Raw genomic sequence first — 24,917 nt, 5'->3', positions numbered from 1 at the left:
AGGCTTGCAATAATCGCCCTGAGCGATTTCATTTTGAACTTGAACCTTCGTATATAAGTGTTCAAGGCTTTCAATTTTAGAATGGGTCTCACCGAACCGTCTGGTTTCGGTACCACCACATTTTGGAATAGCAACCCCGGCCTTGTTGAAGGAGGGGTACCTTGATTTCACCTGCTGGAAGTACAGCTTGTGAATTGCCGCCAGTACTACCTTTCTCCGAGGGCAGCAGGCAAGGCTGATGTGAGGTAACGGCGAGGGGGAGTCGCCTCGAACTCCAGCCTGTATCCCTGTGATACTATTTTCAGAACCTAGGGATCCACCAGTGGGCAAGCCCACTGGTCCCTGAAGTTCCTGAGACGCGCCCATACCGCACCTGTCTCCACCTGTGGAGCCCCAACGTCATGCGGTGGACTCAGAGGAAGCGGGGGAAGATTTTTGATCCTGGGAACTGGCTGCTGGTGCAGCTTTTTCCTTCTTCCCTTGTCTCTGTGCAGAAAGGAAGCGCCTTTGACCCGCTTGCTTTTCTGAAGCCAAAAGGACTGTACCTGAAAATACAGTGCTTTCTTAGGCTGTGAGGAAACCTGAGGTAAATTTTTTTTATCCCAGCTGTTGCTGTGGATACGAGGTCCCAGAGACCATCCCCAAACAATTCCTCACCCTTATAAGGCAGAATCTTCATGTGCCTTTTATAGGCAGCATCACCTGTCCACTGCCGAGTTTCTAATACCCTCCTGGCAGAATGGACATTGCATTAATTTTGGATGCCAGCCGGCAAATATCCCTCTGTGCATCCTTTATATCTAAGATGACGTCTTTAATATGCTCTATGTTAGCAAACTATTATCCCTGTCTTAGAGTATTAATATTATCTGACTGGGTATCAGACCACGTTGCAGCAGCACTATTTATGCTGAGGCAATTGCAGGTCTCAGTATATAACCTGAGTGTGTATATACAGACTTCAGGATAGCCTCCTGCTTTTTATCAGCAGGCTCCTTCAAGGTGGCCGTATCCTAAGACGGCAGTGCCACCTTTTTTGACAAACGTGTGAGCGCCTTATCCACCCTAAGGGATATCTCCCAACGTGACCTATCCTCTGGCGGGAAAGGGTACGCCATCAGTAACTTTTTAGAAATTACCAGTTTCTTATCGGGGGAACCCACGCTACTTTACACACTTCATTCATTCATCTGATGGGGGAACAAAACACTGGCTGCTTTTTCTCCCCAAAAATAAAACCCCTTTTATGTGGTACTTGGGTTCATATCAGAAATGCGTAACACATTTTTCATTGCCGAGATCATGTAACGGATGTTCCTAGTGGATTGTGTATATGTCTCAACCCCGTCGACACTGGAGTCAGACTCCGTGTCGACATCTGTGTCTGCCATCTGAGGTAACGGGCGCTATTTTGAGCCCCTGATAGCCTTTGAGACGCCTAGGCAGGCGCGGGCTGAGAAGCCGGCTGTCCCACATCTGTTTTACGTCATCCAGCCTTCTATGTAAGGAGTTGACATTGTCGGTTAATACATTTCACCTATCCATCCACTCTGGTGTCGGCCCCTCATCCCACATGTCGACACAGCCGTACCGACACACAGCACACACACAGGGAATGCTCTGACTGAGGACAGGACCCCACAAAGTCCTTTGGGGAGACAGAGAGAGTATGCCAGCACACACCAGAGCGCTATATAATGCAGGGATTAACACTATAACTGAGTGATTTTTCCCCCAATAGCTGCTTGTATAAACAATATTGCGCCTAAATATAGTGCCCCCCCTCTCTTTTTAACCCTTTGAGCCTGAAAACTACAGGGGAGAGCCTGGGGAGCTGACTTCCAGCTGCACTGTGAAGAGAAAATGGCGCCAGTGTGCTGAGGGAGATAGCTCCGCCCCTTTTTCGCAGACTTTTCTCCCGCTTTTTTTATGGATTCTGGCAGGGGTATTTATCACATATATAGCCCCTGGGGCTATATATTGTGATATATTTGCCAGCCAAGGTGTATTTATTGCTTCTCAGGGCGCCCCCCCCCCAGCGCCCTGCACCCTCAGTGACCGGAGTGTGAAGTGTGCATGAGGAGCAATGGCGCACAGCTGCAGTGCTGTGCGCTACCTTGGTGAAGACTGATGTCTTCTGCCGCCGATTTTCCGGATTCTTCTTGCTTCTGGCTCTGTAAGGGGGCCGGCGGCGCGGCTCCGGGACCGAACACCAATGGCCAGTTCCATGCGGTCGATCCCTCTGGAGCTAATGGTGTCCAGTAGCCTAAGAAGCCCAAGCTACCACCAGTTAGGTAGGTTCGCTTCTTCTCCCCTTAGTCCCTCGCTGCAGTGAGTCTGTTGCCAGCAGATCTCACTGTAAAATAAAAAACCTAACATATACTTTCTCTCTAGGAGCTCAGGAGAGCCCCTAGTGTGCATCCAGCTCAGCCGGGCACATGATTCTAACTGAAGTCTGGAGGAGGGTCATAGTGGGAGGAGCCAGTGCACACCAGGTAGTCCTAAATCTTTCTTAGCTGTGCCCAGTCTCCTGCGGAGCCGCTATTCCCCATGGTCCTTACGGAGTCCCCAGCATCCACTAGGACGTCAGAGAAAGAAAGATTAGGTACTATATCTGGTGTGCACTGGCTCCTCCCTCTATGCCCCTCCTCCAGACCTCAGTTAGGGAAACTGTGCCCGGAAGAGCTGACATTACTAGGAAAATAAGAATTTACTTACCGATAATTCTATTTCTCGTAGTCCGTAGTGGATGCTGGGGACTCCGTAAGGACCATGGGGAATAGCGGCTCCGCAGGAGACTGGGCACAAAAGTAAAGCTTTAGAACTACCTGGTGTGCACTGGCTCCTCCCCCCATGACCCTCCTCCAAGCCTCAGTTAGGATACTGTGCCCGGACGAGCGTACACAATAAGGAAGGATTTTGAATCCCGGGTAAGACTCATACCAGACACACCAATCACACCATATAACTTGTGATCTAAACCCAGTTAACAGCATGATAACAGAGGAGCCTCTAGAAAAGATGGCTCACTACAGCAATAACCCGATTTTTTTTTTGGTAACAATAACTATGTACCAGTATTGCAGACAATCCGCACTTGGGATGGGCGCCCAGCATCCACTACGGACTACGAGAAATAGAATTATCGGTAAGTAAATTCTTATTTTCTCTGACGTCCTAGTGGATGCTGGGGACTCCGTAAGGACCATGGGGATTATACCAAAGCTCCCAAACGGGCGGGAGAGTGCGGATGACTCTGCAGCACCAAATGAGAGAACTCCAGGTCCTCCTCAGCCAGGGTATCAAATTTGTAGAATTTTACAAACGTATTTGCTCCTGACCAAGTAGCTGCTCGGCAAAGTTGTAAAGCCGAGACCCCTCGGGCAGCCGCCCAAGATGAGCCCACCTTCCTTGTGGAATGGGCTTTTACAGATTTTGTCTGTGGCAGGCCTGCCACAGAATGTGCAAGCTGAATTGTACTACAAATCCAACGAGCAATAGTCTGCTTAGAAGCAGGAGCACCCAGCTTGTTGGGTGCATACAGAATAAACAACGAGTCAGATTTTCTGACTCCAGCCGTCCTGGAAACCTATATTTCCAGGGCCCTGACAACGTCTAGCAACTTGGAGTCCTCCAAGTCCCTAGTAGCCGCAGGCACCACAATAGGTTGATTCAGGTGAAACGCTGAAAACCACCTTAGGGGGAAACTGAGGACAAGTCCTCAATTCCGCCCTGTCCGAATGGAAAATCAGATGAGGGCTTTTACAGGATAAAGCCGCCAATTCTGACACGCACCTGGCCCAGGCCAGGGCCAACAGCATGACCACTTTCCATGTGAGATATTTTAACTCCACATATTTAAGTGGTTCAAACCAATGTGACTTTTGGAACCCAAAAACTACATTTAGATCCCAAGGTGCCACTGGAGGCACAAAAGGAGGCTGTATATACAGTACCCCTTTCACAAACGTCTGAACTTCAGGGACTGAAGCTAGTTCTTTTTGGAAGAAAATTGACAGGGCCGAAATTTGAACCTTAATGGACCCCCATTTCAGGCCCATAGACACTCCTGTTTGCAGGAAATGTAGGAATCGACCTAGTTGAAAATTCCTCTGTCGGGGCCTTACTGGCCTCGCACCACGCAACATATTTTTGCCAAATGCGGTGATAATGTTTTGCGGTTATATCTTTCCTGGCTTTGATCAGGATAGGAATGACTTCATCCGGAATGCCTTTCTCCTTTAGGATCCGGCGTTCAACCGCCATGCCGTCAAACGCAGTCGCGGTAAGTCTTGGAACAGACAGGGTCCTTGCTGGAGCAGGTCCCTTCTTAGAGGTAGAGGCCACGGATCCTCCGTGAGCATCTCTTGAAGTTCCGGTTACCAAGTCCTTCTTGGCCAATCCGGAGCCCGAATATAGTGCTTACTCCTCTCCATCTTATAATTCTCAGTACCTTGGGTATGAGAGGCAGAGGAGGGAACACATACACTGACTGGTACACCCACTGTGTTACCAGAGCGTCTACAGCTATTGCCGGAGGGTCCCTTGACCCGGCGCAATACTTGTCGAGTTTTATAAACATGTGGAAGACTTCTGAGTGAAGTCCCCACTTGCTGACAGTGCTATCACATGATTTTCCGCCCAGCGAAGAATCCTTGCAGCTTCTGCCATTGCCCTCCTGCTTCTTGTGTCACCCTGTCTGTTTACGTGGGTGACTGCCGTGATGTTGTCCGAATGGATCAACTCCGGGTGACCTTGAAGCAGAGGTCTTGCTGAGCTTAGAGCATTGTAAATGTCTTCTGGCTCTGTAAGGGGGCCGGCGGCGCGGCTCTGGGACCTATCCATGGCTGGGCCTGTGATCGGTCCCTCTGGAGCTAATGTCCAGTAGCCTAAGAAGCCCAATCCACTCTGCAGGCAGGTGAGTTCGCTTCTTCTCCCCTTAGTCCCTCGATGCAGTGAGCCTGTTGCCAGCAGGTCTCACTGAACATAAAAAACCTAAAACTAAACTTTTCACTAAGCAGCTCAGGAGAGCCACCTAGTGTGCACCCTTCTCGTTCGGGCACAAAAATCTAACTGAGGCTTGGAGTAGGGTCATGGGGGGAGGAGCCAGTGCACACCGGGTAGTTCTAAAGCTTTACTTTTGTGCCCAGTCTCCTGCGGAGCCGCTATTCCCCATGGTCCTTACGGAGTCCCCAGCATCCACTAGGACGTCAGAGAAAGGATTTTGAATCCAGGGTAAGACTCATACCAGCCACACCGTACAACTTGTGATAACTATACCCAGTTAACAGTATGAACAGCTGAGCCTTACTAAACAGATGGCTCAGAACAATAACCCTATAGTTAAGCAATAACTATATACAAGTATTGCAGAAGTCCGCACTTGGGACGGGCTCCCAGCATCCACTACGGACTACGAGAAATAGAATTACCGGTGAGTAAATTCTTATTTTCTCTGACGTCCTAGTGGATGCTGGGTACTCCGTAAGGACCATGGGGATTATACCAAAGCTCCCAAACGGGCGGGAGAGTGCGGATGACTCTGCAGCACCGAATGAGCAAACTCAAGGTCCTCCTCAGCCAGGGTATCAAACTTGTAGAATTTTGCAAACGTGTTTGATCCCGACCAGGTAGCAGCTCGGCAAAGTTGTAAAGCAGAGACCCCTCGGGCAGCCGCCCAAGAAGAGCCCACCTTCCTCGTGGAATGGGCTTTTACTGATTTAGGATGCGGCAGTCCAGCCGCAGAATGTGCAAGTTGAATCGTGCTACAGATCCAGCGAGCAATAGTCTGCTTAGAAGCAGGAGCACCCAGCTTGTTGGGTGCATGCAGGATAAACAGCGAGTCAGTTTTTCTGACTCTAGCCGTCCTGGAAACATAGATTTTCAGGGCCCGGACTACGTCCAGCAACTTGGAATCCTCCAAGTCCCGAGTAGCCGCAGGCACCACAATAGGTTGGTTCAAATGAAACGCTGATACCACCTTAGGGAGAAATTGGGGACGAGTCCTCAATTCTGCCCAGTCCATATGGAAGATCAGATAGGGGCTTTTACATGACAAAGCCGCCAATTCTGACACACGCCTAGCCGAAGCCAAGGCCAATAGCATGACCACTTTCCACGTGAGATACTTCAACTCCACGGTCTGAAGTGGCTCAAACCAATGTGATTTTAGGAAATCCAACACAACGTTGAGATCCCAAGGTGCCACTGGAGACACAAAAGGGGGCTGAATATGCAGCACTCCCTTGACAAACGTCTGAACTTCAGGCAGTGAAGCCAGTTCTTTTTGAAAGAAAATAGACAGGGCCGAAATCTGGACTTTTATGGATCCCAATTTTAGGCCCATAGTCACTCCTGACTGTAGGAAGTGCAGAAATCGACCCAGCTGAAATTCCTCTGTTGGGGCCTTCATAGCCTCACACCAAGCAACATATTTTCGCCATATGCGGTGACAATGTTTTGCTGTCACATCCTTCCTAGCTTTTATCAGCGTAGGAATGACTTCAACCGGAATGCCCTTTTCCATCAGGATCCGGCGTTCAACCGCCATGCCGTCAAACGCAGCCGCGGTAAGTCTTGGAACAGACAGGGCCCCTGCTGCAGCAGGTCCTGTCGGAGCGGCAGAGGCCAAGGGTCCTCTGAGATCATTTCTTGTAGTTCCGGGTACCAAGTTCTTCTTGGCCAATCCGGAACGATGAGTATAGTTCTTACTCCTCTCTTTCTTATTATCCTCAGTACCTTTGGTATGAGAGGAAGAGGAGGGAACACATAAATCGATTGGTACACCCACGGTGTCACTAGAGCGTCCACAGCTATCGCCTGAGGGTCCCTTGACCTGGCGCAATATCTTTTTAGCTTTTTGTTGAGGCGGGACGCCATCATGTCCACCTGTGGACTTTCCCAACGATTTACAATCAGTGGAGGTCGTGCCTGCTGAGGAAGTCTGCTTCCCAGTTGTCCACTCCCGGGATGAACACTGCTGACAGTGCTATCGCGTGATTCTCCGCCCATCGGAGAATCCTTGTGGCTTCTGCCATTGCCATCCTGCTTCTTGTGCCGCCCTGTCGGTTTACATGGGCGACCGCCGTGATGGCCCTTAGTTCCAGAATATTTATGTGTAGGGAAGTCTCCTGACTCGACCATTGTCCTTGGAAGTTTCTTCCCTGAGTGACTGCCTCCCAACCTCGGAGGCTTGCATCCGTGGTCACCAGGACCCAGTCCTGAATGCCGAATCTGCGTCCCTCGAGAAGATGAGCACTCTGCAGCCACCACAGCAGAGACACCCTGGCCCTTGGGGACAGGGTGATCAACCGATGCATCTGAAGATGCGATCCGGACCACATGTCTAACAGATCCCACTGAAAGATCCTTGCATGGAACCTGCCGAAGGGAATTGCTTCGTAAGAAGCTACCATCTTTCCCAGGACTCGCGTGCAGTGATGCACTGACACCTGGTTTGGTTTCAGGAGGTCTCTGACCAGAGATGACAACTCCTTGGCCTTCTCCTCCGGGAGAAACACCTTCTTCTGTTCTGTGTCCAGAATCATACCCAAGAACAGCAGACGCGTCGTAGGAACCAGCTGCGACTTTGGGATATTCAGAATCCAGCCGTGCTGTTGTAGCACTTCCTGAGATAGTGCTACTCCGACTAACAACTGCTCCTTGGACCTAGGCTTTATAAGGAGATCGTCCAAGTACGGGATAATTATAACTCCCTTCTTTCGAAGGAGTATCATCATTTCGGCCATTACCTTGGTAAATACCCTCGGTGCCGTGGACAGACCAAACGGCAACGTCCGGAATTGGTAATGGCAGTCCTGTACCACAAATCGGAGGTACTCCTGGTGAGGATGGTAAATGGGGACATGTAGGTAAGCATCCTTCATGTCCAGTGATACCATATAATCCCCCTCTTCCAGGCTTGCAATAACCGCCCTGAGCGATTCCATTTTGAACTTGAACTTCCTTATATAAGTATTCAAGGATTTCAAATTTAGAATGGGTCTCACCGAACCGTCTGGTTTCGGTACCACAAACATTGTGGAACAGTAACCCCGTCCCTGTTAAAGGAGGGGAACTTTGATTATCACCTGCTGGAGGTACAGCTTGTGAATTGCCGCCAGTACTACCTCCCTTTCCTTGGGAGTAGCTGGCAAGGCTGATTTGAGGTAACGGCGAGGGGGAGACGCCTCGAACTCCAGCTTGTATCCCTGAGATACCACTTGTAGAACCCAGAGATCCACCTGTGAGCGAACCCACTGGTCGCTGAAGTTCCGGAGACGGGCCCCCACCGCACCTGGCTCCACCTGTGGAGCCCCAGCGTCATGCGGTGGACTTAGTGGAAGCAGGGGAGGATTTTTGTTCCTGGGAACTGGCTGTCTGGTGCACCTTTTTCCCTCTACCCCTGCCTCTGGGCAGAAAGGACGCGCCTCTGACCCGCTTGCCTTTCTGAGGCCGAAAGGACTGTACTTGATAATACGGTGCTTTCTTAGGCTGTGAGGGAACCTGAGGTAAAAAAGTCGACTCCCCAGCTGTTGCTGTGGATACGAGGTCAGAGAGACCGTCCCCAAACAATTCCTCATCCTTATAAGGCAAAACCTCCATGTGCCTTTTAGAATCAGCATCACCTGTCCACTGCAGAGTCCATAATACTCTCCTGGCAGAAATGGACATTGCATTAATTCTAGATGCCAGCTAGCAAATGTCCCTCTGTGCATCCCTCATATATAAGACTACGTCTTTGATATGCTCTATGGTTAGCAACATAGTGTCCCTGTCAAGGGAATCAATGTTATCTGACAGGGAATCAGACCATGCTGCTGCAGCACTACACATCCATGCTGAAGCAATAGCAGGTCTCAGAATAGTACCTGAGTGTGTATACACAGACTTCAGGATAGCCTCCTGCTTTCTATCTGCAGGCTCCTTTAAGGCGGCCGTATCCTGAGACGGCAGTGCCACCTTTTTTGATAAGCGTGTGAGCGCCTTGTCCACCCTAGGGGATGTCTCCCAGCGTAACCTATCCGTTGGCGGGAAAGGGTACGCCATTAGTAACCGCTTAGAAATCACTAGTTTCTTATCTGGGGAACCCCACGCTTCTTCACACAATTCATTTAACTCATCAGATGGGGGAAAAGTCACTGGCTGCTTTTTCTCCCCAAACATAATACCCTTTTTTGTGGTAACCGGGTTAATGTCAGAAATGTGCAACACATTTTTCATTGCCGTAATCATGCATCGGATGGCCCTTGTGGATTGTACATTAGTCTCATCCTCGTCGACACTGGAGTCAGACTCCGTGTCGACATCTGTGTCTGCCATCTGAGGTAGCGGACGTTTTTGAGCCCCTGATGGCCTCTGAGATGCCTGGGCAGGCGCGGGCTGAGATGCCGGCTGTCCCAAAGCTGCGTCATCAAACCTTTTATGCAAGGAGTTGACACTGTCGGTTAATACCTTCCACATATCCATCCACTCTGGTGTCGGCCCCGCAGGGGGCGACATCACACTTATCGGCACCTGCTCCGCCTCCACGTAAGCGTCCTCATCAAACATGTCGACACAGCCGTACCGACACCGCACACACACAGGGAGTGCTTTGACTGAGGACAGGACCCCACAAAGTCCTTTGGGGAGACAGAGTATGCCAGCACACACCAGAGCGCTATATAACAGAGGGATTTACACTAGTACAAAGTGAATTTTTTCCCCAATAGCTGCTTATTATCACAATTTGCGCCTAAATTTATGTGCCCCCCCTCTCTTTTTTACCCTTTCCGTAGTGTATACTGCAGGGGAGAGCCTGGGGAGCGTCCTTCCAGCGGAGCTGTGAAGAGAAAATGGCGCTGGCTGTGCTGAGGAAGATAGCCCCGCCCCTTCAGCGGCGGGCTTCTCCCGCTTTTTTAATAATATTTATGGCGGGGATTAGGCACATATACAGTTTAGAACTGTATTATGTGCATTTTGCCAAGTAAGGTATACAAATTGCAGCCCAGGGCACCCCCCCCCCCCCCCCCCAGCGCCCACCAGTGACCGGAGCGTGTGGTGTGCTGTGGGAGCAATGGCGCACAGCTGCAGTGCTGTGCGCTACCTTATTGAAGACCGGAGTCTTCAGCCGCCGATTTTCTCCTGGAATCTTCCGTCTTCTGGCTCTGCAAGGGGGACGGCGGCGCGGCTCCGGGAACGGACGATCGAGGTCGGGCCCTGTGTTCGATCCCTCTGGAGCTAATGGTGTCCAGTAGCCTTAGAAGCACAAACTAGCTGCAAGCAGGTAGGTTTGCTTCTCTCCCCTAAGTCCCACGTGGCAGTGAGTCTGTTGCCAGCAGATCTCACTGAAAATAAAAAACCTAACAAATACTTTCTTTTTTAGTGAGCTCAGGAGAGCCCACTAAGTGCATCCAGCTCTGGCCGGGCACAGATTCTAACTGAGGTCTGGAGGAGGTGCATAGAGGGAGGAGCCAGTGCACACCAGATATAGTACCTAATCTTTCTTTAAAGAGTGCCCAGTCTCCTGCGGAGCCCGTCTATTCCCCATGGTCCTTACGGAGTACCCAGCATCCACTAGGACGTCAGAGAAATATATATATATATATATATACATACACACACACACACACATACATATATATATATACACATACATACACACATACATATATATATACACACACACACACACACACACACACACACACACACACACACCCCTTTGCTTGGAATCCTGAAGAAATATTTGCCTACAAGCAGGAAAGAGTAAATGTTGTACATGGTGTTTCAATTTAAACTTCTTATTAGAAGCAGTAGCATGATTGAAATGGTTACAATGGTGTTATATTCAACCAGTTCATGATCATAATTTAGTTAAAGATCTCATTATTTAGGTAAATGCACACGTTAACTGTGCATTCTAAGCTTAACTGCTCAGATATACTCACATTATGTACAGCAGTGTTTTTCAACCGCTGTGCCGCGGCACACTGGTGTGCCGCCAGCGGTTGTCAAGTGTGCCGCCGCCAGAGATCCCTGCTGCCAGTCCCAGTCTGCTGCCGTCTTCACTATACAATGACCGCGTAAGAGCTGCCTGCGCTGCCCGATAGTGATACTGACTTACAGCATCACTATCGGGCAGCGCAGGCAGTTCTTCTGCGGTCACTGTATAGTGAAGACGGCAGCTCTCCTGCGGGCCCGCCCGTGACCCCTACGACGTGGCATGACTCAGAGGTCACGTACACATCACCATCCAGCCCGGGTAGCGTCTAGTTTCGTGGCCCATGCTGCTCTGCTCCTCACTGCTTCTGCCGCTAAGGGGGAAAAGAAAAAAAGGGTTGGGCCAGTGCTTTATGATTATGAGTGTGTGCAGTGTCATTACTATGTGTGTGGTGGCGTTACTATGGGGTCAGTGTCTCTGGTGGCATTACTGTGGGTGTCATTGTGTTTGGTGGCATTACTATGGGGGTCAGTGTGTCTGGCGGCATTACTGTGGGGATCGGTGTGTGTGGTGGCATTTACTATGAGGGTCGGTGTGTTTGGTGGCATTACTATGGGGGTCAGTGTGTCTGGTGGCATTACTGTGGGGGTCGGTGTGTGTGGTGGCATTACTATGGGGGGGGGGGCAATGTGTGCAATTACTATGGGGGACAGTGTATGGCAATACTATGAGGGTCAATGTGTGGAATTACTGTGGCAGTGTGTTCAAGTACTGCGCATTATTTTAATAACTGTTGGGGACAATGTGTCTGTGTTTTTCCCCTTGGGGACAAATATGTTTGTTTTATTTCCCTGTATGCGTTTTATTTTTCCGTGGGGTACCGATGGTGTGCCTTGGCAATTTTTAAATCTGTTTGGTGTGCCGCGAACTGAAAAAGGTTGAAAACCACTGATGTACAGTATATGCTATTCCTGCAAAATTCTATAATTAACTTTTAGATCTGATAATTTCTGTGATTAAAAGCAGTCTGGTGCACCAAATAAAATGTCCCTTGAGTGCATGAATAAGGATAATAGTGTAATCTAATTCAGACAGTGATCAAAAACCATCCTTGCAAAATAGATGCAGCCAATAATGACCATACTCCTGATCTCTGTATTGGCTGATTGACTATATGCAAAGAACTAGATTCTGAAGGCCTGTTTCATTCTTTCTAAAAAAAAAAACCAAAACTAGGTACACATGGACATGTAAGAGGAAGTGGCCGCGAATGGATCCTGTATCCACACTGATAGAATATTATACTAGTTCATCCAGGTTGGGTACAAAATCCCAGCACTCGGGATCCAGACAGTTAGAAGACTGACAGCGGGATCCCGACGATCAGAATTACGACAGATGGCAATAATTAATAATAAAGGGTAATTTTTACCCTACCTCTAGACTGTGTAAAAGTGCAGGAACTGGCGCCCAAGATGGCTGCCTCACCTTTTGCATGCTCCTGATCATCTCCATAAAACAGCTTAAATTCACCACAACTGACCTATGAATCATCATAAATATCCAAGGACTTACCTTTAACTTGTACTGCTATACACGGACATCTCATCAAAACCAACGGATTGCATTCCTGTGCTGAGATACACACTGGATTGAATCCTCTGCATACCTCCACTGAGAAGTCCTTCAGTTTAGCAGAAGCTGTACTCTGCATTGGACATCCCAGATAAGGTACTGTGGACTACAACCTATCTTTGGCTCCATCCAGCCCCTCACTTAGACATCATCCACCTCTGTTCTCTGAGCAACAAATAACTGACTTATTGCATTAATCAACTAATATCCGTATATTCAGGCTCTGAATTGCTGAAGGCTCAGTTTCAAATCAGGATCCATTGCCCAGGACACGTCATCACTACCCCCACAAGAAATCTACTTCAAATGCCTCTCACACTGAGACTTTTCACACCTACACAGTAGGAATTGGCTTCTAACACCTTTCCACAAGACTGCCTATCCTAGGATAATTGACTAAATCAGCAGTTATTTTATTTATCACTTGCTTCAAATATACCCAATAGGTTATAGCAGTGATTTTCAACCTTTTTAAACTCGTGGCACACTAAACAAGATTTCAAAATTGCCAAGGCACACCATCGGTTGTTTTAATGCAACACACCTGCCCCCCAGTAATGCCACACACCACCACCCCCCCAAGTAATGCCCCATACATGCCCTCATATTTCCACACATCAGCTTCCCCACTTAGTAATTCCACACACATGCCCCAAATAGTAATTCCACACACCAGCTTCCCCCCCTTAGTAATTCCACACACCAGCTTCCCCCTTACCAGCTCCCCCCCCCTTAGTAATTCCACACACCAGCTTCCCCCTTACCAGCTCCCCCCCCCCTAGTAATTCCACACACACCAGCTTCCTCCTTACCTGCTCCCCCCCACCTTAGTAATTCCACACACCAGCTTCCCCCTTACCAGCTCCCCCCCCCCCCCCCCTTAGTAATTCCACACACCAGTTCCCCCTTATAATATATAGCGGTGAGGAGTGCCTGGAACTCACCACGGATCAGCAAGCAGAGCAGCGTGAGTGGGCGGGCGCAGAGACAGCCAGACCGTGACCTATGGTGAGTCATAAGTCACGGTCCGGCTGACTCTGCGGAATGGATATGAACAGGATGCTGCAGGTCTGTGAGGCAGGCGGGCGGCGGCGGGCGGAGATCTGACAGTGAGAGCGGGTCCGTGCAGCGGGGGCGGGTGGCGCCAGTGACAGCTCTTAATGGCGGCAGTGAGCAGGTCCGTGCGGCGGGGCGGGTGACAGCTCTTACTGGCGGCAGTGATCGGGTCCGTGCGGCGGCACACTCAGCAACTGATCGCGGCACACTAGTGTGCCGCGGCATACCAGTTGAAAAAGGCTGGGTTATAGCAATAACCTTTGTTCATAAATCCATTATAATTTTGGATCACATACCGAATTGGATGAAAACAAAACACAAAAAGGAAAAAAAAAACACTGCTTTCTCTCTCATCATCATATGCAGCTCATACTTATAGTAATCTGTCATTGATGACCCGATGTATACGTATTCCTCCAGCTTCATTCTTTCACTCCGCCCACCACGTTCCGCAGTTCCTATCACACCATCACAGGCTTCTATTCTCCAGTCCGTTGGCATTTTAAAAAGAAAACACAGGCGCATTTGTGGGAAACGAGCAGGCCGGAAATGTATTTCCCCCGGTAACCACCCAAGTCCTTTGCCCACCTGCTCACCCCCATATTCAAAGAACAATCAAATAGAAGTGATACCCAAAAGACGGCCCTGTGTTTGAAAGAACAGAATTGTCAACTCTCGCTTTGTGACCCCCATACCCAGAGCTCCTGCACTTAACATAAAGAAAACTGAAGGCCCTCTGGTATGCCCAATCAGGTCAGTCCTTTGTAATGCCAGATCTATAAGAAACAAGACTGCAACAATTGCGGACCTTATTGAATCTGCAGATCTAGCCTGTATTACAGAGACCTGGCTAGATGAAAATGCAGCACCTATATTGGAGGCTGCAGTTCCAACAAACTACTCTGTCACCCACAACTCAAGACTGGACCGCAGGAGTGGCTATCTACTTCAAAAAATAAGATTTTACTTACCGATAAATCTATTTCTCGGAGTCCGTAGTGGATGCTGGGGTTCCTGAAAGGACCATGGGGAATAGCGGCTCCGCAGGAGACAGGGCACAAAAAGTAAAGCTTTTCCGATCAGGTGGTGTGCACTGGCTCCTCCCCCTATGACCCTCCTCCAGACTCCAGTTAGGTACTGTGCCCGGACGAGCGTACACAATAAGGGAGGATTTTGAATCCCGGGTAAGACTCATACCAGCCACACCAATCACACCGTACAACTTGTGATCTAAACCCAGTTAACAGTATGATAACAGCGGAGCCTCTGAAAGATGGCTTCCTTCAACAATAACCCGAATTAGTTAACAATAACTATGTACAATTTATGCAGATAATCCGCACTTGGGATGGGCGCCCAGCATCCACTACGGACTCCGAGAAATAGATTTATCGGTAAGTAAAATCTTATTTTCTCTATCGTCCTAGTGGATGCTGGGGTTCCTGAAAGGACCATGGGGATTATACCAAAGCTCCCAAACGGGCGGGAGAGTGCGGATGACTCTGCAGCACCGAATGAGAGAACTCCAGGTCCTCCTTAGCCAGAGTATCAAATTTGTAAAATTTTACAAACGTGTTCTCCCCTGACCACGTAGCTGCTCGGCAAAGTTGTAATGCCGAGACCCCTCGGGCAGCCGCCCAAGATGAGCCCACCTTCCTTGTGGAGTGGGCCTTTACAGATTTAGGCTGTGGCAGGCCTGCCACAGAATGTGCAAGTTGGATTGTGCTACAGATCCAACGAGCAATCGTCTGCTTAGACGCAGGAGCACCCATCTTGTTGGGTGCATACAATATAAACAACGAGTCAGATTTTCTGACTCCAGCTGTCCTTGCAATATATATTTTTAATGCTCTGACAACGTCCAGTAACTTGGAGTCCTCCAAGTCACTTGTAGCCGCAGGCACTACAATAGGCTGGTTCAGATGAAATGCTGACACCACCTTAGGGAGAAAATGCGGACGAGTCCGCAGTTCTGCCCTGTCCGAATGGAAAATCAGATATGGGCTTTTGTAAGATAAAGCTGCCAATTCTGACACTCTCCTGGCAGAAGCCAGGGCTAGAAGCATGGTCACTTTCCATGTGAGATATTTCAAATCCACCTTTTTTAGTGGTTCAAACCAATGAGATTTTAGGAAGTCCAAAACCACATTGAGATCCCACGGTGCCACTGGAGGCACCACAGGAGGCTGTATATGCAGCACTCCCTTAACAAAGGTCTGGACTTCAGGAACTGAAGCCAATTCTTTTTGAAAGAAAATCGACAGGGCCGAAATTTGAACCTTAATAGATCCCAATTTGAGACCCATTGACAATCCTGATTGCAGGAAATGTAGGAATCGACCCAGTTGAAATTCCTCCGTCGGAGCACTCCGATCTTCGCACCACGCAACATATTTTCGCCAAATTCGGTGATAATGTTGCACGGTTACTTCCTTCCTTGCTTTAATCAAAGTAGGAATGACTTCTTCCGGCATGCCTTTTTCCTTTAGGATCCGGCGTTCAACCGCCATGCCGTCAAACGCAGCCGCGGTAAGTCTTGAAACAGACAGGGACCCTGCTGAAGCAAGTCCCTCCTTAGAGGTAGAGGCCACGGATCTTCCGTGATCATCTCTTGAAGTTCCGGGTACCAAGTCCTCCTTGGCCAATCCGGAATCACTAGTATCGTTCTTACGCCTCTTTGCCGTATAATTCTCAATACTTTTGGTATGAGAGGCAGAGGAGGAAACACATACACCGACTGGTACACCCAAGGCGTTACCAGCGCGTCCACAGCTATTGCCTGCGGATCTCTTGACCTGGCGCAATACCTGTCCAGTTTTTTGTTGAGGCGAGACGCCATCATGTCCACCATTGGTCTTTCCCAACGGGTTACCAGCATGTGGAAAACTTCTGGATGAAGTCCCCACTCTCCCGGGTGAAGATCGTGTCTGCTGAGGAAGTCTGCTTCCCAGTTGTCCACTCCCGGGATGAACACTGCTGACAGTGCTATCACATGATTCTCTGCCCAGCGAAGAATCCTTGCAGCTTCTGCCATTGCACTCCTGCTTCTTGTGCCGCCCTGTCTGTTCACATGGGCGACTGCCGTGATGTTGTCCGACTGGATCAACACCGGTTTTCCCTGAAGCAGAGGTTCTGCCTGGTTTAGAGCATTGTATATTGCTCTTAGTTCCAGAATGTTTATGTGAAGAGACGTTTCCAGGCTCGTCCATACTCCCTGGAAGTTTCTTCCTTGTGTGACTGCTCCCCAGCCTCTCAGGCTGGCGTCCGTGGTCACCAGGATCCAATCCTGTATGCCGAATCTGCGGCCCTCCAATAGATGAGCACTCTGCAACCACCACAGAAGAGACACCCTTGTCCTTGGAGACAGGGTTATCCGTAGGTGCATCTGAAGATGCGACCCTGACCATTTGTCCAACAGATCCCTTTGGAAAATTCTTGCGTGGAATCTGCCGAATGGAATCGCTTCGTAAGAAGCCACCATTTTTCCCAGGACTCTTGTGCATTGATGTACAGACACCTTTCCTGGTTTTAGGAGGTTCCTGACAAGCTCGGATAACTCCTTGGCTTTTTCCTCCGGGAGAAAAACCTTTTTCTGAACCGTGTCCAGAATCATCCCTAGGAACAGCAGACGAGTTGTCGGCATTAACTGGGATTTTGGAATATTCAGAATCCACCCGTGCTGTTTTAGCACTTCTTGAGACAGTGCTAATCCCATCTCTAGCTGTTCTCTGGACCTCGCCCTTATTAGGAGATCGTCCAAGTATGGGATAATTAATACGCCTTTTCTTCGAAGAAGAATCATCATCTCGGCCATTACCTTTGTAAAGATCCGAGGTGCCGTGGACAATCCGAACGGCAGCGTCTGAAACTGATAGTGACAGTTTTGTACAACGAACCTGAGGTACCCCTGGTGTGAGGGGTAAATTGGAACGTGGAGATACGCATCCTTGATGTCCAAGGATACCATAAAGTCCCCCTCTTCCAGGTTCGCTATCACTGCTCTGAGTGACTCCATTTTGAACTTGAACTTCTTTATGTACAGGTTCAAGGACTTCAGATTTAGAATAGGCCTTACCGAGCCATCCGGCTTCGGTACCACAAAAAGAGTGGAATAATACCCCTTCCCTTGTTGCAGAAGAGGTACCTTGACTATCACCTGCTGAGAGTACAGCTTGTGAATGGCTTCCAACACCGTCTCCCTTTCGGAGGGGGACGTTGGTAAAGCAGACTTCAGGAAACGGCGAGGTGGATCTGTCTCTAATTCCAACCTGTATCCCTGAGATATTATCTGCAGGATCCAGGGATCTACTTGCGAGTGAGCCCACTGCGCGCTGTAATTTTTGAGACGACCCCCCACCGTCCCCGAGTCCGCTTGAGAAGCCCCAGCGTCATGCTGAGGCTTTTGTAGAAGCCGGGGAGGGCTTCTGATCCTGGGAAGGAGCTGCGTGTTGCTGTCTCTTCCCTCGACCTTTGCCTCGTGGCAGATATGAATAGCCCTTTGCTCTCTTATTTTTAAAGGAACGAAAGGGCTGCGGTTGAAAAGTCGGTGCCTTTTTCTGTTGGGGAGTGACTTGAGGTAGAAAGGTGGATTTCCCGGCTGTAGCCGTGGCCACCAAATCTGATAGACCGACTCCAAATAACTCCTCCCCCTTATACGGCAAAACTTCCATATGCCGTTTTGAATCCGCATCGCCTGTCCACTGTCGCGTCCATAAAGCTCTTCTGGCCGAAATGGACATAGCACTTACCCGTGATGCCAGTGTGCATATATCCCTCTGTGCATCACGCATATAAAGAAATGCATCCTTTATTTGCTCTAACGACAGTAAAATATTGTCCCTGTCCAGGGTATCAATATTTTCAATCAGGGACTCTGACCAAACTACCCCCGCACTGCCCATCCAGGCAGTTGCTACAGCTGGTCGTAGTATAACACCTGCATGTGTGTATATACTTTTTTGGATATTTTCCATCCTCCTATCTGATGGATCTTTAAGTGCGGCCGTCTCAGGAGAGGGTAACGCCACTTGTTTAGATAAGCGTGTTAGCGCCTTGTCCACCCTAGGAGGTGTTTCCCAGCGCTCCCTAACCTCTGGCGGGAAAGGGTATAATGCCAATAATTTCTTTGAAATTATCAGCTTTTTATCAGGGGCAACCCACGCTTCATTACACACGTCATTTAGTTCTTCTGATTCAGGAAAAACTATAGGTAGTTTTTTCATACCCCACATAATACCCTGTTTAGTGGTACCTGTAGTATCAGCTAAATGTAACGCCTCCTTCATTGCCAAAATCATATAACGTGTGGCCCTACTGGAAAATACGGTTGATTCGTCACCGTCACCACTGGAGTCATCGCCTGTGTCTGGGTCTGTGTCGACCGACTGAGGCAAAGGGCGTTTCACAGCCCCTGACGGTGTTTGAGTCGCCTGGACAGGCACTAATTGATTGTCCGGCCGTCTCATGTCGTCAAACGACTGCTTTAGCGTGTTGACACTATCCCGTAGTTCCATAAATAAAGGCATCCATTCTGGTGTCGACCCCCTAGGAGGTGACATCCCCATATTTGGCAATTGCTCCGCCTCCACACCAATATCGTCCTCATACATGTCGACACACACGTACCGACACACAGCAGACACACAGGGAATGCTCCTAATGAAGACAGGACCCACTAGCCCTTTGGGGAGACAGAGGGAGAGTTTGCCAGCACACACCAAAAGCGCTATATATATATCAGGGATAGCCTTATAATAAGTGCTCCCCTATAGCTGCTTTGTTATATCAAAATATCGCCATAAATGTGCCCCCCCCTCTCTGTTTTACCCTGTTTCTGTAGTGCAGTGCAGGGGAGAGACTTGGGAGCCGTCCTGACCAGCGGAGCTGTGAGAGGAAATGGCGCCGTGTGCTGAGGAGATAGGCCCCGCCCCTTTTCCGGCGGGCTCGTCTCCCGCTATTTAGAGAAATCAGGCAGGGGTTAAATATCTCCATATAGCCTCTAGGGCTATATGTGAGGTATTTTTAGCCTTTATAGGTACTCATTTGCCTCCCAGGGCGCCCCCCTCCCAGCGCCCTGCACCCTCAGTGACTGCCGTGTGAAGTGTGCTGAGAGGAAAATGGCGCACAGCTGCAGTGCTGTGCGCTACCTTTAGAAGACTGCAGGAGTCTTCAGCCGCCGATTCTGGACCTCTTCTGACTTCAGCATCTGCAAGGGGGCCGGCGGCGCGGCTCCGGTGACCATCCAGGCTGTACCTGTGATCGTCCCTCTGGAGCTTGATGTCCAGTAGCCAAGAAGCCAATCCATCCTGCACGCAGGTGAGTTGACTCCTTCTCCCCTCAGTCCCTCGCTGCAGTGATCCTGTTGCCAGCAGGAATCACTGTAAAATAAAAAACCTAGCTAAACTTTCTCTAAGCAGCTCTTTAGGAGAGCCACCTAGATTGCACCCTTCTCGGCCGGGCACAAAAATCTAACTGGAGTCTGGAGGAGGGTCATAGGGGGAGGAGCCAGTGCACACCACCTGATCGGAAAAGCTTTACTTTTTGTGCCCTGTCTCCTGCGGAGCCGCTATTCCCCATGGTCCTTTCAGGAACCCCAGCATCCACTAGGACGATAGAGAAAAGAACTTAAACTTAGGGTCCACCCTATTGAAATGACTCGCTCATTCGAGTTCATTGCTGCCCGGAGTTCGACAGGATTAGGTTTCAGAGTACTTCTCATTTACCGGCCCCCTGGAGATGGAAAGATATTTCTACAAGAAATTGCAGACTGTTGCTGGTCTGGTTCTGGAACATCAAAGATGGCTCATCCTTGGGGATTTCAACGCATGGGTGGATGATGAGCTCTCACGCCTTGGCCAAGACCTCCTGTGCACAATGAATGGTCTGGGCTTCACACAGGTCATTCCTTCTGCCATACATAAAAGTGGTCACACTGTCGATCTTGTCTTTCAGATTGGATTAGAAGTCACTGACCTAAAAATAAACACAGTCATCTGGTCTTTATTTTTACTACTCCCTTTGGTTCTCAGTTGCAACCCCTCAAATAAGATCTCTGCCCATGGAGTTGACCAGGTATCGTCCAAGGAGGGGTATAACTCCCCAGGCTCTTGCAGCAAATCTGGATCTCTCTGCTATACTTGGTGCCTGTGAAGATCCCTGTTCCCTAGTCCGTTATTATAATAGGGATGGTATGGCTGCAATTGATATGATCGCCCCTGTGCGTATAAGACCTCGTAAACCACAACGTCAAGCTAAATGGTACGACAACAGTGTTAGTGAGCTCAAGAAAAATAAGAATTTACTTACCGATAATTCTATTTCTCGGAGTCCGTAGTGGATGCTGGGGTTCCTGAAAGGACCATGGGGAATAGCGGCTCCGCAGGAGACAGGGCACAAAAAGTAAAGCTTTCCGATCAGGTGGTGTGCACTGGCTCCTCCCCCTATGACCCTCCTCCAAGCCAGTTAGGTACTGTGCCCGGACGAACGTACACAATAAGGGAGGAATTTTGAATCCCGGGTAAGACTCATACCAGCCACACCAATCACACCGTACAACTTGTGATCTAAACCCAGTTAACAGTATGATAACAGCGGAGCCTCTGAAAAGATGGCTCACAACAATAATAACCCGATTTTTGTAACTATGTACAAGTATTGCAGATAATCCGCACTTGGGATGGGCGCCCAGCATCCACTACGGACTCCGAGAAATAGAATTATCGGTAAGTAAATTCTTATTTTCTCTATCGTCCTAGTGGATGCTGGGGTTCCTGAAAGGACCATGGGGATTATACCAAAGCTCCCAAACGGGCGGGAGAGTGCGGATGACTCTGCAACACCGAATGAGAGAACTCCAGGTCCTCCTCAGCCAGGGTATCAAATTTGTAGAATTTAGCAAACGTGTTTGCCCCTGACCAAGTAGCTGCTCGGCAAAGTTGTAAAGCCGAGACCCCTCGGGCAGCCGCCCAAGATGAGCCCACCTTCCTTGTGGAATGGGCATTTACATATTTTGGCTGTGGCAGGCCTGCCACAGAATGTGCAAGCTGAATTGTATTACACATCCAACTAGCAATAGTCTGCTTAGAAGCAAGAGCACCCAGTTTGTTGGGTGCATACAGGATAACAGCAAGTCAGTTTTCCTGACTCCAGCCGTCCTGGAACATATTTTCAGGGCCCTGACAACATCTAGCAACTTGGAGTCCTCCAAGTCCCTAGTAGGTGCAAGGCACCACAATAAGCTGGTTCAGGTGAAACACTGACACCACCTTAGGGAGAGAACTGGGGACGAGTCCGCAGCTCTGCCCTGTCCGAATGGACAAACAGATATGGGCTTTTTTGAGAAAAAAACACCAATTTGACACTCGCCTGGTCCAGGCCAGGGCCAAGAGCATGGTCACTTTTCATGTGAGATGCTTCAAATCCACAGATTTGACTGGTTTTAAACCAATGTGATTTGAGGAATCCCAGAACTACGTTGAGATCCCACAGTGCCACTGGAGGCACAAAAAGGGGTTGTATATGCAATACTCCCTTGACAAACTTCTGGACTTCAGGAACTGAAGCCAATTCTTTCTGGAAGAAAATCGACAGGGCCGAAATTTGAACCTTAATGGACCCCAATTTGAGGCCCATAGACACTCCTGTTTGCAGGAAATGCAGGAAACGACCGAGTTGAAATTTCTTTGTGGGGCCTTCCTGGCCTCACACCACGCAACATATTTTCGCCACATGTGGTGATAATGTTGTGCGGTCACCTCCTTTCTGGCTTTGACCAGGGTAGGAATGACCTCTTCCGGAATGCCTTTTTCCCTTAGGATCCGGCTTTCCACCGCCATGCCGACAAACGCAGCTGCGGTAAGTCTTGGAACAGACATGGTACTTGCTGAAGCAAGTCCCTTCTTAGCGGCAGAGGCCATAAGACCTCTGTAAGCATCTCTTGAAGTTCCGGGTACCAAGTCCTTCTTGGCCAATCCGGAGCCATGAGTATAGTTCTTACTCCTCTACGTCTTATAATTCTCAGCACCTTAGGTATGAGAAGCAGAGGAGGGAACACATACACCGACTGGTACACCCACGGTGTTACCAGAACGTCCACAGCTATTGCCTGAGGGTCTCTTGACCTGGCGCAATACCTGTCCCGTTTTTTGTTCAGACGGGACGCCATCATGTCCACCTTTGGTATTTCCCAACGGTTTACAATCATGTGGAAAAAACTTCCCGATGAAGTTTCCACTCTCCCGGGTGGAGGTCGTGCCTGCTGAGGAAGTCTGCTTCCCAGTTTCCATTCCCGGGATGAAACACTGCTGACAGTGCTATCACATGATTTTCCGCCCAGCGAAAAGTCCTTGCAGTTTTTGCCATTGCCCTCCTGCTTCTTGTGTCGCCCTGTCTGTTTACGTGGGCGACTGCCGTGATGTTTTTCCCACTGGATCAATACCGGCTGACCTTGAAGCAGAGGTCTTGCTAAGCTTAGAGCATTATAAATTTACCCTTAGCTCCAGTATATTTATGTGGAGAAAAGTCTCCAGACTTGATCACACTCCCTGGAAATTTTTTCCTTGTGTGACTGCTCCCCAGCTGGGCTCCGTGGTCACCAGCATCCAATCCTGAATGCCGAATCTGCGGCCCTCTAGAAGATGAGCACTCTATAACCACCACAGGAGAGACACCCTTGTCCTTGGATATAGGGTTATCCGCTGATGCATCTGAAGATGCGATCCGGGCCATTTGTCCAGCAGATCCCACTGAAAAGTTCTTGCGTGAAATCTGCCGAATGGAATTGCTTCTTAGGAAGCCACCATTTTTACCAGGACCCTTGTGCAATGATGCACTGTTTTTAGGAGGTTCCTGACTAGCTCGGATAACTCCCTGGCTTTCTCTTCCGGGAGAAACACCTTTTTCTGGACTGTGTCCAGAATCATCCCTAGGCACAGCAGACGTGTCGTCGGATCAGCTGCGATTTTGGAATATTTAGAATCCACCCGTGCTGTTGTAGCAGTATCCGAGATAGTGCTACTCCGACCTCCAACTGTTCCCTGGACTATGCCCTTATCAGGAGATCGTCCAAGTAAGGGATACTTAAGACGCCTTTTCTTCGAAGAAGAATCATCATTTCGGCCATTACCTTGGTAAAGACCCGGGGTGCCGTGGACAATCCAAACGGCAGCGTCTGAAACTGATAGTGACAGTTCTGCACCACGAACCTGAGGTACCCTTAGTGAGAAGGGCAAATTTGGGACATAGAGGTAAGCATCCCTGATGTCCCGGGACACTATATAGTCCTCTTCTTCCTGGTTCGTTATCACTGCTCTGAGTGACTCCATCTTGATTTGAACCTTTGTAAGTGTTCAAAAATTTTTTTAGAATAAGTCTCACCTAGCCTTCTGGCTTCAGTACCACAATATAGTGTGGAATAATACCCCTTTTCTTGTAGTAGGAGGGGTAATTTAGTTATCACCTGCTGGGAATACAGCTTGTGAATTTTTTTCCCATACTGCCTCCTTGTCGGAGGGAGACCTTGGTAAAGCAGACTTCAGGAGCCTGCGAAGGGGAAACGTCTCGACCTTCCAATCTGTACCCCTGGGATACTACTTGTAGGATCCAGGGGTCCTGTACGGTCTCAGCGCCATGCTGAGAACTTGTCAGAAGCGGTGGAACGCTTCTGTTCCTGGGAATGGGCTGCCTGCTGCAGTCTTCTTCCCTTTCCTCTATCCCTGGGCAGATATGATCTTATAGGGACGAGAGGACTGAGGCTGAAAAGACGGTGTCTTTTTCTGCAGAGATGTGACTTAGGGTAAAAAACGGTGGATTTTCCAGCAGTTGCCGTGGCCACCAGGTGCGATGGACCGACCCCAAATAACTCCTCTTCCTTTATACGGCAATACACCTTTGTGCCGTTTGGAATCTGCATCACCTGACCACTGTCGTGTCCATAACATCTTTTGGCAGTTATGGACATCGCATTTACTCATGATGCCAGAGTGCAAATATGCCTCTGTGCATCTCGCATATATAGAAATGCATCCTTTAAATGCTCTATAGTCAATAAAATACTGTCCCTGTCAAGGGTATCAATATTTTTAGTCAGGGAATCCGACCAAGCCACCTCAGCTCTGCACATCCAGGCTGAGGCGATCGCTGGTCGCAGTATAACACCAGTATGTGTGTATATACTTTTTATGATATTTTTCCAGCCTCCTGTCAGCTGGTCCTTGAGGACGGCCCTATCTATAGACGGTACCGCCACTTGTTTTGATAAGCGTGTGAGCGCCTTATCCACCTTAAGGGGTGTTTCCCAACGCGC

This window comes from Pseudophryne corroboree, chromosome 1, assembly GCF_028390025.1.
Source record: "Pseudophryne corroboree isolate aPseCor3 chromosome 1, aPseCor3.hap2, whole genome shotgun sequence".
Classification (NCBI taxonomy): domain Eukaryota; kingdom Metazoa; phylum Chordata; class Amphibia; order Anura; family Myobatrachidae; genus Pseudophryne; species Pseudophryne corroboree.
Note: the sequence above shows the minus strand (reverse complement) of the source record.